Here is a 13,044-nt window from a genome sequence, read left to right on the forward strand (position 1 = left end):
CCGCGTCTTCCTACCACACAATGATGGGTGGGCCATATTGTTGATGGTCCTACATGTCGGTTTGTGGGCTTCTTGCAATCCATGTCGCTTCAATTATGCCGGGGTTGGAGAGAGTTGTTGGATTCCTGTGCGCGTCGTGCCGAGGCTGACCTCCACGCACTGCCACGTCCACTCATGTGTCGTTTCTCCGGGTCGTCCAGTGCCTTTCTTTAGTTTTACAAGGCCACTGATGCTGGGCCCGTGTTGAGAGGCGGGGCCAGTGGTCAGTTGCGGTATGTTTAATCGTTGTTGGGTTTGTGTGGCCAATGCACTGCTGACAATGAAACGTGCGAGCGTCGTGCGTTGGGTCCCTCCTGCGAGGCGTCGCCCCTGTGCTGCTGGCAAACCCTTCCCCGATCACCACAACAGCCGCCAGAGCCGCTGCACCTCTCCTTCCTCCCTCCTTCCTCCTCGTCGTCAGAGCCGCCGCACCTCTCCTTCCTCCTCGCCACACCCCTGCCGCAGCGCGCATCCCTCCGATCATCAAGCCCAACTCCTCTTCACATTTCTCCTCCTCCCAGAACCACATCCCGTTGCTTAGGCTCCATGGTGGCAGTCGGCTCGAGGTGAGCCTGGTGAAGGCGGGCAGAAGTAGCGGGGCGACGGATGCCGGTAGGAGAGTGCCGGACGGCTCCCTCATTGTCGCCCCGCTAAGACGCATGGAAGAAGGACCAGGATCTCACCCTCATCCCTTCTGGATGCACCTCCCCACGTGAGTTCCTCCTGCCTAATTCAGCTCCCCCTTACATTTAATTTCATTCTTGTTTCACATGTTGGATTGGTTGGCAAGAGATGTTGCGCTGCCGACTGCAGTAGCCAGGGTTGGCGTTGGTGATGTCTGTAGGTATTTTTGTCCTCGCCAGTCACACAATTCCTTAGGTTTGGTCAATATACTTATCCTTTGATTTCTCCAATATTTTCCTTCCTGATTTTGTTTGATGATTTGCTAGGTTATGGGATTGGATCTCCATTTTCAGGATTCTTAGCTAATAAGTATATTGTGCGGAAAAATCTCTGTTGAGTTATGTTGTGCACATCCAAATCCAAGCAATGTAAGTGACCTAGAATTTCACTGGTGTTATGGTACATCTTATACAATTTCTGAATTCCAATACCGTTCCTGTGTAGCTGGATACTCCATGGGGCAAAGTTGAAGCTTTGTACATCACTTCTCTACCTGTTTATTAATGTTTCTTCATGTTTGGCAGTGATCTGGGTTTCCATGTACTTGATAGATGCATTCCTTATGTGTTCCATCTATGCATCTATGTTTCTGCCCATAAATGTACTTATGAGCTGGCTCCATTTTTTACGGCTTTCCCGTGGCAATTTGAAAAGTACCCTTTATTCCCGTACAAAGGGCTATACATGCATTTAAAGAAGTGCACATTTTCTATAAACATAAGCATTGTCTTACCCCCACTGCTCTCTGGCGTGCAGCGAAGATTTCATCCTCAACCTCCCTCACGGCCCCAGATTCGGCTACTTTCCAGTTTTGTTAGTTTTCTTCTTGGTAGCACTGAACACCATGGAAACATGGGCGTAGTGGCCACCCACATGCATTTGTCGTCCTCCTTAAAATTCAATTAGATTATATACAAATATGCAGCCATGTTTACTTAAGATCCAATTAGATAAATGTTGTTTATTTTTCCTACGGATAGGGCCAGTGCGTAAATTATATTTGGCAAGTCTGTTTATTTGCTAAGTTTCCTTTAGAGGATATCAGAAGCCTGGGCTATATGATCCTTATTCCACAACTTCAACATAAGAACTGTTAGGTGGAACGTTTTGGGTTTTATGAATATTGACTTGTCAATGCCGAACACTGTAGGAAATTAATAAGAGCAGTTCAATGCGTGAATGGAACAAAAACATTGTAATTTCGAAATGCACAGAATGATATTAATAATATCTAGCATCTCCGATATAGCACTAGCAGTCTAGCATACAATCAGACTACAAAATAGCACAATTTCTAGATATTTCTACTAGTTGTACTTTTTTCAGAATTCCCGATCTTTTAACTTTAAATACATTATATTTCTATTAGACTTCCTTTTATTTTCAATTTGCATATAGCTTCTCTAGCATGACACTTTGGAGCTACTGAGCTATCAGGATAAAGATAAAAAGTATGGCATGCCGACCAATATAGACAAAACAACTTTGGACATAAAGTATACTTGAGACCAAAATTAAGCTAAAATAACATCACATATTCACATCTTGCTTTTTTTCAAAAACCCAATTCCCCTCTATATATTAATTGCTTGGTACATCATATAGCTTGGAAAAAACATGGCTATCTATCTTTGTTTGTTCATTTGCTTTGTTTCACAATTTCATACCCCAAACATGAAGTGATTCAAAGAATTGCATATTATACATAGGCCGTTTATAAGTCATTTTCCTTCAAACTGCAGCAAAGTTATGTATGTTCCATTGACCATTCCTACTTATCAAGAACATAAGTTGATAGTGTTGACTGTAGAAAACTCATAGGAGGAACATGAGCCACTTAAAAAAATCAGCAAAGCTTTAGACCTAGTTGGGAGCCCTTATTATCCATTTTCACTATGACAGGCTTTTCTTCTTGGACTGGCTGCTTGACTGGAACACTAGGGCTCGCTGCTTCATCAATTTCATCCACAGAACGTTCGCTTAGGATATCATCCTTATTACTATCTACATTAGATGCAGACACCCCGAGGATCGACCTCTGGAAGTTACTGAGCTTCTCGACATGATCGGGGTGGATGGTCAATGGAAGCGATATGAAATGCAAGCAATCTAGCATGTTGGATGGGTGATAATGGAAATTTTCTTGAGGACAAACCCGTGCATAAGTTTTGTGATAAACCTGTTTTATGAGAGTTAAAGCTGTTTTTTGAGAGTTAAACCCATGCATATGAATATATTTTTTGTAGAACTGGTCGAAATATTTTTTGTGAGAGTTAAAGCTATTTTCTGGAGGGATAAACCCGTGAATAAGTTTCTCATATGTATAGACTAATTAATAGGATGGCAATTTAAGTTAATTGGAGCTCTTTTTAAGAAGCGGTGGTCTGCTTTGGTTTCTTGTTGTTTGCCTATTCTCTTAAAAACACTTGACTGACTGCATATACATCAATAATATGGGCAGTTGACTATGGCGTTTTTAAGTGAAGGGTTTCAAAAATCTAATATGACAATGCCTATTTTTCATTGAAAAACAAATAGTACCTTATTTACTATTTAGTTTTGAAGCTAGAATAATTTGACTACATGCTTCCTGAGGTGCCTTCTGTTTTTGAATAGTCATAGAATGCTCCTGATTACGAGATGTTCCTTTGTCACTATTTGAAGTTCTGCCTAGGGTGGCCTCTGTCCTGGTTTACAGCTTCATATGACTACCTATTTATAACATCTGTAGGTTCTGTTTGAACCGTCTCAAATCACATAGAGATGTTAAATTTTCAATATGTTGCCTTACGGCCGTGTGCCATCACCATGTTTACTCCAGAAAAGTGGAATGTGTAGAGTTTCTGTGTTGATTAGTCAAATATTTTCTTTACCTTAAAGATTGTCCCCATCTATGTTCCAGGTTGTGGCTCCGCTGCAGCCTGCAGATATACCCATTGCCATTAAGCATTTCTATCTATATGCTTCTACAGAGTATTTGCCTTTTGTACTATATGTTGATGAAATAATTTCCTTATAAGCTGGGATAAGGCGTTTGTAGTTGGTATTTGTACTATAAGCTTGATTTTTTGGTTCATCTCATCTCTGGTTATTTTTTCGGTTTTTGTGTTTCTGCAGCATATTATCATTAGCATATAAAATGTCTTATGTTTCTTGTTTTCAACAATTATTCTTTGGCAGGGAAGACCGTGATAACACTAAGATTATCAAGAAAGGATTCAGAGCTTTTTCTTAATCCAAATTACCACACATGATGCAAAATTAACAACCACAACTTTGAAATATGGATGATGGTGCTTATTATGTGCTAGAAATCAAATATGAAAAGGAGAAGATAATGTTTGCGAAGGTGTGTATACTGAACAAGCATCCTGATTGATGCGTTTTACTGTTGTTCCTTGATGTGCCCTCATGCAGCTGTGTCCATATATACTGATTGTTATACTTATTGTTGTGCGAGTTGCAGGAGAGGGGAGAGATATACGGGTTGATTCTGGGTAAACTTTGCTTAATTCGTTGGAGAAAATGCTCGATAGATCTCATGGATGGATGAGGTTGTGGCAGTTGTTCTCGGGTGCAATATCTATCTTGATCGATGAGGGCACATTAGAAGCAGAAGAAGAGGAAACATTTGGGGCGTCTATGGCATTGAACATTCAGTGTTTCTGTATTGTGTACATGCACGGCCAATTCAGTAATTAGATGGCCTTTTCAACTGTACTGGTGCTGCTACTTTTCACATGCTAGCTTCTTTGAAAAGCGCCAACAGTGTGTACAAAATGTAAAGAGTCCATGTTGAAAGAACAGAAGTAGAAGTGGAGTTGATGTATTAAAGGTCAGTCAGGGAATTCAGTCTCGATTAGCTTAACTAATGATGTGTGAGTTGAGACTCACGTCATTTTCAAAGTAACGGAAGTACAAGAGATTACTTGAAAATACACATTTTTAATGCGACATGGTCTTCAGTGCAATTTTATACTGCCAAATTAAAATGTGGTATATCTCATTGTAGACAACAAGCCTACATTTTTTTCATTTTCATTTTATTTTATTAAAGGGGTTAAACTTGTTATCATATGTGTTTGCCCACAACTAAATCAACTAAAATATGAATTTTCTCTCAATGTGAACATGTATTCAATGGGTCAATGTGCCATTAGGCGTTGGTCCTTGCAAAATGAATCTATTTTCATCGACAACATGGCTTTAGTGGGTCTCTGCGCCATTTGGCACAACTGGTCAACTAGTACTCCTAATAGAAGATCAGATAGTTAACCAAACCAAGCATGCTTAACAACTTGGAAATATAACAATTGTATTTGTTTCTCATGTATTTAGTACATCCAAATTCGATTTATTTCTCACATGGTATACAATAACAAAACGCACCCACAACAATTGAGCATCACATTGCGGAATCGAACCAAATAGTTAACTAAACACAACAACAAATGAACCAAACATTAACTGAGCACCACATTGCACAATATATAACATACTAGAAGATCAGACAGTTAACCAAACCAAGCATGCTTGACAACTTGAAAATAAAGCAATTGTATTTGTTTGTCATGTATTTCGTAAAGATAAATCCGATTTATTTCTCACATGGAAGACAACACAAAATTGCACCCTGAAGAATTGAACATCACATTTGTAGAATTGAACCAAACGGTTAACTGAACACGACAACTAATTAGCCAAATAGTTAATAAGTTAGAACCACATTGCAGGACATATAGAACATATACAATAGAGCAACATATTGCATGGTAAAAGTAGATAGGACAATTCACTAGAATTTATTAAGGAAAGGCAGGAGCAGCACATGCAACGGATAAGCCGAGCATGTGTAACCGGCGTAGCTAGCTAACTGAACATAGGTCCTTATAGTGAGTTAATAACACAAGCTACTCCTCATTGTCAGAGATATTGATGATGATTGGCTCGTTGGACATGGAAGAGGGCGAGGCCTCCACATCGTGGGTGCCCTCATCGTAGTGGTGAGTTTCTTGAGCCGCTCCGGACCCCAACCTGTTGGCCCTCGAGTTGAGGTAAGCACAGGCACGCTGAGAAAACACCTCGTAGTCTTCATCGAAGGCACCAACCGTGGCCTCGAGAAAATGCCACAAACTGTCGTTTAAAGGAGCCAACCATGTCGCAGTGTCGGCGCGTGAGGTGTCGACGGTGGCCTCATGGAGAGGTGCTCCTCCAAGATCTGGGGGTCGGCATGAATGGCAGCCATCGCGACCTCATCTGCACGTGAGGCCGCGACTTGCTTCTCCGCTGCCAAATGCTCCTTGAGCTCCTGGCTATATTGCATGTGCCATGACTTAGGGCGGTGCTTATTTGGGGGAGGGGTTGGTGATTTTGGTGGAAGGTGTCGCGCCAGCGGTCGGGGCATGTGGGATGTGGAAGGAGGAGGAGGATGGGGGTCGGGTGTGGATTACTTGCCTGGATCGACGAGGCCGAGCAGCATGAAGGAGGGTCGCCAGCGAGGAGGCGGTGCTGCAAGCAAGGAGTGAAGGTTTCAACTTGGAAAGGAAGGCAGAAACAGGGGAAATGCGGCTTTTGGTAAAGGGGAGGGGGCGGGGAGGTAGATATTTCTGCAGAAGCCGAAATTTTGGATCGGTGCAGCGAAAAAACTGGTGTGCAAAGTGTCATCAGGCACAGTCCCTTATTCAGCACCGTGTACGATATGTGAACATCACAAACGATTCATATAGCTTACCCCATGTGTGATGAGTTTGAACGTGCAAATTTTGGTCTGAATTACCCTCGTTACAGTGGCCATCCACGTCATTGCATAATTTGGGTACAGAAAGGAGACTATAGCACACCCACACTTCTTAATCAGGCAAGTTCAGCAATTAAACAGAGCTAGCTGACCTAAAAAAATACTCTAACACAAATTAAAGACCAACGCTCTTAATTAAACAAAAGAAAGAGTACTACTCCGGCTGGTGCTCGTCGATCTCTGCCGCCTCCTCCATGTCCTGCTCGCGCCCGACGATCTCCTGGGGAAGGGGCTCCATGGCATCCATCGCACCATAGTCGGCAAGCATCTTTCCATTCGTGTCTGCCATCTCTTTGGAAAAGGCCGCCATGAGTTGCGCATGGGCGGCTGAGGGAGTCTTGGATTAAGGGGTCCTCGGGCAGCCGGACTATATGTGTATGCCGGACTATTGGACTATGAAGATAAAAGATAGAAGACTTCGTCCCGTGTCCTGGTGGGACTCTCCTTGGTGTGGAAGGCAAGCTTGGCAATTCAGATATGTAGATTCCCTTCTCTATAACCGACTCTATGTAACCCTAGCCCCCTCCGGTGTCTATATAAACTGGAGGGTTTAGTCCGTAGGACAAGAATAATCATAATCATAGGCTAGCTTCTAGGGTTTAGCCTCTAGGATCTCATGGTAGATCAACTCTTGTAATACTCATATCATCAAGATCAATCAAGCAGGAAGTAGGGTATTACCTCCATAGAGAGGGCCCGAACCTGGGTAAACATCGTGTCCCTCGCCTCCTGTTACCATTAGCCTTAGACGCACAGTTCGGGACCCCCTACCCAAGATCCGCCAGTTTTGACACCGACATTGGTGCTTTCATTGAGAGTTCCACCGTGTCGTCACCATAGGGCTTGATGGCTCCTTCAATCACCTACAACGACGCGGTCCAGGGTGAGATTCCCCCCGGACAGATCTTCGTATTCGGTGGCTTCGCACTATAGGCCAACTCGCCTGGCCATTTGGAGTAGATCGACAGCTACGCCCCTGGCCATCAGGTCAGGTTTGGAAGCCTTAACTACACCACTGACATCCGCGGAGACTTGATCTTCGACGGATTCGAACCCATGACAGATGCAACCTACAGCCATGATGAGCATGACCTAGATCTGCCATCGGACTGTGTTCAGGAGATAGCACCTGTAGCTGCCCTGGCCTTAGATCCAGTGCAAATCGTGCCATCCGAGGACGGGAGGATGGACCCCGCCATGGAAGGCGCACGGTCAACGGCGCTAGAGCCGAACACAGATTCAGCCTCCAAGGAGGTCTGTGTCATCGGACTCGTCTCCGGCTATAGGTTCAGGACCGCGTGTATCCGCGCCCATCGAATCTGACTGGGCGCCGATCTTGGAGTTCAGCTCCGTGGACATCTTTCAACACTTGCCCTTGGGTGACGTGTTAAACTGATTTAAATCTCTCTCCTTGTCAGGAGATTTGTGGCCGAACTATGTCCGGCTCGAGTGGGAAGCAGACGACGAGGAAATTCGTTACCCACCCACCACCCACTTAATAGACACTATCGATGACCTAACCGACATGCTTGATTTCGACTTCGAAAACATAGACGGTATGGACGATGATGCCAGAGAAAAACAGGAACCACCACCCATAGGGCGTTGGACGGCCACCTCATCATATCACATATATATGGTGGACACACCTAAAGAGAACAATGGTGAGGACCAAAAGGAGGCAGGGGAGGATAATCCTCCTGAGAAGCAGCCGAAGCGCCGCAGTTAGCGGCGCCTCTCTAAACCTCGCCATAGCAAAAACAGCGATACCGGCACAAGAAAGAATAACACCCCGGACGGCGCCGAAGACAATGAAGACCCTGCAACCCAACAATGGAGCAGGACGAGCAAAGAGATGGCGAACACAGTCCGGGGCTGCTGTCTGACCATAGCGATGCCGAAGACACCACTTATCAACCTGTCTGGAGGACGATGCATGCATCATCCTCGAAAAATACTTGGAACAAGAGAACCTCCAAAAGAGACTTATTGCCACCACGAGGAGCTTGAAGAAAGAGAAGCAACGACTTAAAGCCGCACAGGATACGCTCAACGACAAATGGAACAAAGTGCTCGACACTTAGGAAAGATACGACGGTAATCGCCAAACAATGAGGTATCCAAAACGTAAGCTGCTGCCTGAATTCGACGATGAGGCTATCATGCCCATTCCGCCGAAAAACAATACGGCCGATCTGGCAGACCGACCACCTCGTGGTCGAGATAGAGCGGCTAATAACGCCGCACACAAATCAGCAACCCCTCCCCATAAAGGAAGGGAGGTCGCAGCCAAATACCAGAAACATGATCTACGTGAGCACTTGGACAAAAGAGCTGGCATAACCAGGTTCATCTACGGAACTAGGGAACATGTTCCTATACAGGATCATGGCCACAAAACCGACTATAATGGTCGACTACCAGTTCGGAATCAGCACCGAACACTACAACCGTCGGACCCATGCCACGACACGGCCAAGTATAGGGGGGCCGCACACGCCCTGTGCTTCACCAATGAGGTGCTGGATCATGAATTTCCAGAGGGGTTTAAACCCATAAACATCGAGGCATACGACGGAACAACATACCCCGCAGTCTGGATAGATGACTTCATTCTTCACATCCATATGGCTCGCGGAGATGATCTCTATGCCATCAAATACCTGCCCCTCAAGTTAAAAGGACCAGCTCGACACTGGTTGAAAAGCCTCCCCGAGAATTCCATTGGAAGCTCGGAGGAACTCGAGGATACTTTCAGGGCTAATTTTCAAGGGACCTATATCACGCCCAATATGCGACCCTATCCAAAAGGAACTCGAAGGTCCCACCAAGGATAGACCCGCATATTGAAATGCTTTTGCAAGGTGGATATCATTACATCAACATTACATAATAGATGGGGATACATACACAAGGCATATAATGCCACACGAATACAACATCACAATACATAAGAGCAACATCCGACTACGGATGAAACACAAACAGAAACTCAAACGACATCCACCCTACTAGCCCAGGCTGCCGACCTGGAACCTATCCCATGATCGAAGAAGCAGAAGAAGAACTCAACACAAGCAAGCATCGCTCTCGCGTCATGATCATCGCATAACCTGTACCTGCAACTGTTGTTGTAGTAATCTGTGAGCCACGAGGACTCAGCAATCCCATTACCATGGGTATCAAGACTAGCAAAGCTTAATGGGAAAGGAAGGGGTAAAGTGGTGAGGTTGCAGCAGCGACTAAGCATGATATGGTGGCTAAACATACGCAAATAAGAGCGAGAAGAGAGCAAAAGGAACGGTCGTGAAACTAGCAATGATCAAGAAGTGATCCTGAACTCCTACTTACGTCAAGCATAACACAGAAACCGTGTTCACTTCCCGGACTCCGCCGAAAAGAGACCATCACGGCTACACACACGGTTGATGCGTTTTAATTTGGATATGGTGCCAAGTTATCTACAACCGAACATTAACAAATTCCCATCTGCCTATAACCGCAGGCATGGCTTTCGAAAGATTATACCCTGCAGGGGTGTCCCAACTTAGCCCATGATAAGCTCTCGCGATCAACGAAGGATATACCTTCTCCCAGGAAGACCCGATCAGACTCGGAATTCCGGTTTACAAGACATTTCGACAATGGTAAAACAAGACCAGCAGAGCCGCTCGATGCGCCGACAAATCCCGATAGGAGATGCACATATCTCGTTCTCAGGGCAACACCGGATGAGACTAGCTACGAGTAAAACCAACCCTCAAGTTGCCCCGAGGTGGCCCCGCAGGCAGCTCAGTTCGGACCAACACTTAGATAAGCACTGGCCGGGGGGGGGCTAAAATAAAGATAACCCTCGGGTTGGCCGACCCAAGGGAAGGGTATAGGTGGTGGTGAGGCAAATGGTAAAACCAAGGTTGGGCCTTGCTGGAGGAGTTTTATTCAAAGCGAACTGTCAAGGGGGTCCCATAAATCACCCAACCGCGCAAGGAACGCAAAATCTGGGAACATAACACCGGTATGACGGAAACTAGGGCGGCAAGAGTGGAACAAAACACCAGGCAAAAGGCCGAGTCTTCCACCCTTTACCAAGTATATAGATGCATTAATTAAATAAGAGATATTGTGATATCCCAACAATAATCCTGTCCACCATGGAGCAATCTTCAACTTCACCTGCAACTAGCAACGCTATAAGAGGGGCTGAGCAAAGCGGTAACATAGCCAAGCAACGGTTTGCTGGGAAAGGTGTCAAAGGTTAGAGGTTCATGGCAATTTGGGAGGCTTGATGAGCAAAAGATAGATAACGCAGCATAGCGATAGAACGAAGCAACTAGCATAGCAATGATAGTAGTGAGATCCAGGGTAGCGGTCATCTTGCCTGAAGTCCCGCAAGGAAGAAGAACGAGTCCATGAAGAAGACGAACAGATGAAGCTGAACCAAGCATAGACGAACGAATCCTCACGATCGCAACGAAACAGGAACTATCAAAAAGAAGCACACAACAAGGTAAACACACCACACAAGAACATGACATGATGCCCAACAAGCATGATGCAATACAAATCTAGATGAGGCTACTCATGGCAAGAGATGATGCAAACAAGAGCAACACGTCAAAGCAAGTTTAAATGAGGTCGGGAACAACATATAACAATTCCGGTAAGTCCTCATATGCCTATTTCGAAATTGGTCCAGATCTGAATAAACCTTATGTTCAAGTTGTTAAACAACAAGTTAAGATGCACCAAGATGATCTACACGAGATTCTAGTCAAGTTACATATAAAGTTCACTTAGTTCGGGGCTACAGCCTAAAAGATATGAACAAAACAAGTTAAACATGGCATTGATGCAAAATGCACCCAAACATCAAGCAAACACCTCAAAACATGGATGCAACATGATAATATGAAACTACATGCAATTCTAAGCAAGTTTCATATAGAGCACACTCAAAACGGAGCAACGGTGCAACACATACACTCTATACAAGTCATAGCAACAATCTGTCCAAAACAGCAACTAGGCATATTGCAAGCACCAAATTAACATGCTACAACATCTCAACATGATAACAAAAGGCATGGGCATGATTTACAGGTAAAGTATTACAAAACATGAACACTGAGCTATCTCCAGAAATCACTAGAACATGCTTAAACACACATGGCAAGATTGCAAGTAATAACAATTCAGACTTTGCAGAAAATAACATCAGGTTGCAATGTTTAGAGCTATCACACAACATGTTACAGGAACTTAATATGGCAAACAAAGGCATGGCATGAATCTACTAATTGCATAGATCAAAAGTCCTTTACTGACCATGAGCTAAAAAGGAACAGAAAATATGATGGCACCCATGTAAACATAGCAAGTTATAATACAGATTCATACATGGCAGGAACAACGATAAGAAGGCATGTTGGTGAGCTTGTACCACTCACCACAGAGCAATACATGGCAGGGCAGGGCAACCAACAGTAAGAAGACATATTTATGAAGCTAAGTATGGCAAGATCAAGTTCATAGGGTGCATGGAACAGTAGCATCAATCATGTCAAGAACTGAACTTAATGTTAACAGGCTGACAGCAACATTATTTAGCAACTTTGGAGCAAGATTACAACAAGCTACAACAGGCTATAATTCCAACCAGGGGCATGGATGGATAGATCATGACATGTAGAACAAAAAACCCTTAGTGAACATCTCCAGATTATGCATAGAATAACTAGTAGTAGCAGGCTTACATAGCATCACGAAATAACAGATTCAGCCTAGCAAAACAGCAACAACGAGTGCCCTACTTAACAAGCTTGATTCACTCACCACAAGTCATTGCATGACAAGATAAGCATAGCATCAGCAAGAAGACATGTTTATGAAACAAACCAAGGCAAGAACAAGTTCATAGCATGCAAGGATCAACTACAACAACCTTGGCAAAATTGAATATGTAAACAATCTGCCAGGAAACATTTTGTAGCAAAAGTAAAGCACGAAAATGACATGCTAGACTACTCCATAATTGCAAACATGGGCATGAATGGATAGAGCATAACCATATGTTCAAAACACCCTTACTGAAGTATCTCAAAATAAGCATGGATCTCTCTGTAGCAACATGTTTACATGGCATCACAATAACAGCAGAACATGGACTAAAATCAACAACATCATGAAGCCTAGTTTGCATGCTTGTGCTAGTCACCACAGAGATCACAAAAATAGATGGCATATACCCCTGTAGAGATGGCATGGCATACTTCAAAACACATGTAGACATCAACCTCATAGGATGCACACATCAATCATGGCAAAAATGACAAATGAGCATGTTCTGTTAAGAAACAGGAACTAACATTATGAAGCACTCTTGCAATGATGATCCAGGCATCAAGATGAACTCAAATGAACATGGTGCAATGGAATGAAATGAAGTACTCGTTGAGGCGAACAATTTGACATATTACACGCCCAAAATGGAGCTACGAATGCAGAGATATAGTGCAATGAACATG

General features: G+C 44.0%; 1 long non-coding RNA gene across 9 annotated transcripts; it reads left to right on the forward strand.

Annotated features, from left to right (window-relative positions):
* The first annotated feature begins 388 nt into the window (after positions 1-388).
* Positions 389-4,677, forward strand: LOC119290926. 9 transcript variants are annotated; one of them, XR_005142105.1, is made up of 4 exons: positions 389-883; positions 990-1,091; positions 1,168-4,072; positions 4,190-4,677. It is a non-coding gene; the product is annotated as an uncharacterized LOC119290926 (long non-coding RNA). The 9 variants fall into 9 exon arrangements; XR_005142106.1 differs by having other exon boundaries at positions 389-751; positions 830-883; positions 990-4,072; XR_005142107.1 differs by having other exon boundaries at positions 389-751.
* Positions 4,678-13,044: the final 8,367 nt, after the last annotated feature.

Source organism: Triticum dicoccoides, chromosome 4B (genome assembly GCF_002162155.2).
Source record: "Triticum dicoccoides isolate Atlit2015 ecotype Zavitan chromosome 4B, WEW_v2.0, whole genome shotgun sequence".
Lineage (NCBI taxonomy): Eukaryota > Viridiplantae > Streptophyta > Magnoliopsida > Poales > Poaceae > Triticum > Triticum dicoccoides.